At 45.2% G+C, this 5,053-nt stretch overlaps 1 pseudogene; it reads right to left on the bottom strand.

The window, feature by feature from the left end:
• Positions 1-4,173: 4,173 nt before the first annotated feature.
• On the bottom strand, positions 4,174-4,306 carry LOC113918994 (annotated as a pseudogene).
• Between the last annotated feature and the right edge of the window lie 747 nt (positions 4,307-5,053).

Here is a 5,053-nt window from a genome sequence, read left to right as displayed (position 1 = left end):
TTTTCCTAAAAAATTAAGTCTTGTTCCCCAAAAATCCTTTTCTCCACCCCATCCTTTTTTGTTTGTTTGTTTCATCTTTCCAGAGTCTGTGTCTCTTACTCATAACCAAAGACCTTCATCTAAATCTTTTTAATAAAAGCCAAGTATCCTAGGGGCATATTGTGAAGCCTTGCATGCTAAGCTAAGGCATCTGCACTTTATCCAATGGGCGAAGGGAACACATCAAAGAATGTCAAGCCAGAGAAACACATGTTGTTGAGATTTGTGTATAGATGTGAAGCAGAAGGTGGATAGAAGGAAGAGAGGGAGGGGTCATCCAGGAAGAAGATGATGTAGTCTTGAGGCAATAGGAGACAGTGAGAACGGACAAGTGGAAGGGCCCCCCCACCCGGGGGTTCAGCCAGTGTAGCGTCAATGGGAAAGGAAGTGGTCCAAAATCCAAGTTCTGGTTTTGGTTCTAGGGAACACAGTAAGAGAAGCAATTTTGTCTCTGAACCTGAAGAGAACTGTAGGACATCCTGAATGCTATCAAGAGCATAACTGGTTCCAGTGGGGAAGGTAGATTCTGGGATCTGTTCTGAATCAATGTCTTAAGCAAACCTGGAAGTACTTATTTGTGAGGTACTTTCAGGCAACCTCTCAGAAAGTGCTAACCCACCCTCCCCCTGCACCCTCTTTGCCCTCAGCAGTTTCCAGACTTTGAGGCTCCCTAAACCTTGGACCTGCTCCACCATGTTCAGACTCAAATGCCCATGTGCTCTGAGAACCATTTCCTGCCCTTCTCTCACTCTCTGCGTACATTTCCCAGGTCCTTTGACCTCTGCTGACTTCTGTCAAGTTCTGCCAAAGACAGGCACTGTCAGAAGACTAGAGGGTAGGAAGAAGGGCAAAACCAGAGTATTTCTCCTTCTTTCACTCTGCTTTGGTGGCGTCTTGAGCAGGGGCTGAGTCTCCTCCGTGGTCCCAGATCCCGCAGGACAGCCCCTCCCTCTCTCTCAGCCCTTACTACCCACCGTGGTCCCAGCCCTAACAAGATGGCCCCAGCTTCTGGGTTCTGGTCACATGGCCTCCTCCCATGGCTTCTCCATCCCCTGCCAGTGGCTTCCTTCTCCTACCAACTCTTGTGTTACCTCATCATCCCGTTTGGCTTTTCAGCTGTTCCATATCTACAACCAAGTCCCTGTATTAAAATCTGTTTGTCATCCTAAGGTGGTTTCCGTTTCCCTGAACCATGACTTAGCAGCTGGCATGGGAGGAGGGGTGTGTGGGGGAGAATGGTGGTGGCTGGGAGGAGGGTGTCTGTGGGTTTCAGTTAGTATAAACCCTCGTGACGAAACCCCAGCCGTCCACCCTGCATAAACCTACCACAAGCAGCAGCCCAAACAGGAGACGGCCTCAGGCTCCAGGTCTAAGTCAAACCACGGGGCCCTGTGTTAGAGAGGACTTCTTTTTATTACAAATGATGGCACCCCAGCTCAGATTAGCTTTACCCAAAAACGATGGTGGTGGCTCCCAGGTCACCTAGAACCAACACCTGAATGTTGCCGGGCTCTCTGCTCCCCATCTCCCACTTCTGTTCTTTCTCTCCACTCCCACAGACAAGGTGCTTCACAAAGTTGATGGATGCTATGGACACTGGAAACTCTCCTAGCTGGGGAAGAAAGAACCCCTTTTAATTTCAGTTTGAAAAATTCCAGGAGAGAACTGAAAACTTGATTGGCCTGACTTGGGTCACGCATCCGTCTTCTGGACCTTTGACTGTGGCAAAGGAGTCCCATGCAGACCACACAGCTCGCAAAAGAGAAGGCACAAGGCCCAGAGGAAGAGGCGAAAATTAGCATGGGCATTGTGGGAACTGTGCCCATAACCACAGCCTCTGCCTCATCAGAATTCTTTTGGTTGCAACTGACAGAATTCAATTAAGAAAAGTAAATGGGTGAATGGAGGTATGGGCTTGTATAACCAGAGAGTATTTGTAAAGCTGGTGTCAGAAACGATGGAACCAGGCCCCCTTACGCTCTCTGTTCTTCTATCGCTACTTCCCTCCAACATTTGGCCTCATTTTCCCAGGTTCACTTTTTCCACGAGGCTGGAAGCACAGCTCTGAGAACTTAACAGTCTCACGTCTTCCCACTCTGGCTGTCAGAGAGGAATGCACTCTGACCCACAGCTCCAGTAAAGGATGGGCTCCGGTTTGGAAAGGGCCATCCCTGTCCGCTCAGGCCAGGGAGGTACCCTGACTGACTGAGCCTGAGTCAGGTGCTTGCTCCAAGACCAGGGAGGAGGGGTCAGGTAAGACAAGGGAAGACCTCATTCTGATGGAATGGCTAGTTCAAAGAAGGAACAGTTCTGGGGCACCTGGGTGGCTCAGGCAGTTAAGCATCTGACTCTTGATTTCGTGTTAGGTCATGATCTCAGTGTCATGAGACCGAGCCCCGTGTCGGGGCCCTGCACTCAGCAGGGAGTCTGCCTGAAGATTCTCTCCCTCTGCTGCTCCCCCAACACCCCCGTGTGCTCTCAAGTAAATCTTAAAAAAAAAAGGAGCAGTTCCCCTAAACCACAACCCCTTTGTTTTACAGTCCTAGGAAATGAGAAATGACTCCTTAGACTATGGCTTGGGTAAATCACCAATCTTTCTGGCTTCTGGTTTCTTCATCTGACCGGATCTTTCTAGTACCTACATTCACTGAAGCTTGTTCAATGGTTCTCAAACTTTGGGGTATGTTAGAATCACCTGTGGAGTCATTTAAAATGCAGATTCCCAGGGGGCATCTGGCTGGCTCAGTCAGTAGAGCATGAGACTCTTGATTTCAGGGTTGTAAGTTCAAGCCCCACGTTGGGTGTAGAGATAACTTAAAAATAAACTTAAGGGGCACCTGGGTGGCTCAGTCAGGTAAGCGTCTGACTCCTGGTTTCAGCTCAGGTCACGATCTCAAGGTCCTAGGATCAAGCCCCACGTTGGGCTCCATGCTCAATGCAGAGTCTGCTTGACCCTCTCCCTCTCCCTCTTCTCCTCCCCCTCCAAATAAATAAAATCTTTTTAAAAAATTTTTAAAAATAAATAAAATAGGGGCGCCTGGGTGGCTCATCGTTAAGCGTCTGACTTCAGCTCAGGTCATGATCCCAGGGTCCTGGGATCAAGCCCCGCATCAGGCTCCCTGCTCAGCAGGGAATCTGCTTCTCCCTCTCCCACTCCCCCTGCTTGTGTTCCCTCTCTCACTGTGTCCCTCTGTGTCAAATAAATTAAAAATCTTTTAAAAAATAATAAATAAATAAATAAATAAATAAATAAATAAATAAATAAAATTAAATTTAAAAAAATAATAAATGTTAAAAACAAAATGCAGAGTCCCAGGCTCCACCCCAGACATTGTCTCTATAGGTCTGGGATAGAACCCGCGAATCTACATTTACTGAATGAGTCTTTTGCTGGTGACCCCCATGCCATACTTCAGAAATAATGAATGGAATGGTTTGAGACCCCTGCTTAGACAGTCTGTGATGGAGGCAAATACGAGCTGTGTTCTGGTTCAGGAAAGACCAACGTGAAAGGGGGGAAGGGTTTGGCATAGCCCAGAACTGAAGAAAAGAACAGCACCCCAGGTCAGTCCCTGGGTTGGACAGGGCAAGGGAGGCCTCCTAACTGTGTGCTGAAACAGTTCTGTTCTGCTCATGGAAGCCAAAGCAGGACGAAGGGAAACACCCAAAGGTCCCTGGCTGCCTTCGTCCAAGAGTCCTGGGCCTTTTCATGTCTCTAGAAGCTGCTTTATGTGCATTTTTTCTGACCCTTTGTTGAAACATAACTTAAATAAAAGCAGTCAGCAAGAGAACCCAGGTCAATTCTCTTTCAGCATATGCACAGGATTAACATTTAGAAAGTTTGGGGCAAGGACAAGGAATTCATTTTTATCACGCTTTGTTTTTTGTCTCATGCTTAATAGATATTGGGGGGAGGGGGCCAGCAAATAAAACAAAGAATAATGATTCAGCTAGCCATGCTCCCGGAGCTTCCCACTCCTAACCAAGGCATCAGAGTGATCCCTACACAAGGTCTCCTGGAGATAAATGCTCACATTTGGACCCCCTATAGACCAGAGTCAACTAAAGCAGAATTGTAATGCAGAGCAAGCTCCTCTCTCACACCTTTTCTCCTATCATGATCTGGAATTTTTCCATTGACTATTTATTACAAGGATTTCTTTGTATAATTCCATCTCAACATAACTGAAATGTAAAATATTTCAATTAGCAATAATTGTGCCTTGGATAAACCTCATTGGCTATGATACTGTTACTGCACAAAGCTGAAATGTAAAATATTTCAAATAATTCTTCTAAAACAGCATATTAAATTGATACATTGCACCTATTGTAAGAGCTGGAGGAAGCGAGGCACCCCTTTATCAAAAAAATAAACTGTTCCTAAAACACTGTGGAATATGTGACCCAGCAATTCCTTTCTAGGAATTGATCTTAAAGGGATCATTATGTGTATGTGCAAGACTTACCTATAAGGATGTTTGTGGCAAAATTGCTTTGAAGAGTTAGAAAGGAACCAAAATAACCAAAATATTCTTGGGAACTCCTTGAGTAAATTATGGTACATCCAAACAATGGAAGATTGTGGAGATATTAAGATTTCTGTTTTAGAAAAGCATTTAATGATACAGGAAAATGTTCTCTGGACATTTTAAGTTTTTCTTAAAATAGATTACAAACCATATGTATAGTATGTTAGAGGTTTTTGTTTTACCATAAAACAATGACCATATATAAGAAATTGCTCTAATGATGAAATTATGGGTAATTTTTTATTTTCTTATTTCATCTTTCTAAAGTGTTCAAATGTTCTTTAATGAGTATATATTATTCCAGGTGGGAGTCTACACCAACAGCATCAGCATCTCCTGAAATCTTGTTAGAAATGCAGAATCCCAGGCCCCACCCCAGATCTGCTGGCTCAGAATCTGCATTTTAACAAGACTCCCCACACTCTACACTCCCGTGATCTGCATGCACATTACAGTTGGAAAAGCACAGCTCTACATAACGC

The sequence above is a fragment of the Zalophus californianus genome, chromosome 1 (assembly GCF_009762305.2).
Source record: "Zalophus californianus isolate mZalCal1 chromosome 1, mZalCal1.pri.v2, whole genome shotgun sequence".
Taxonomy (NCBI): Eukaryota; Metazoa; Chordata; class Mammalia; order Carnivora; family Otariidae; genus Zalophus; species Zalophus californianus.
The sequence above is the reverse complement of the archived record's forward strand: the minus strand, read 5'-3'. Positions and strand labels throughout refer to the sequence as shown.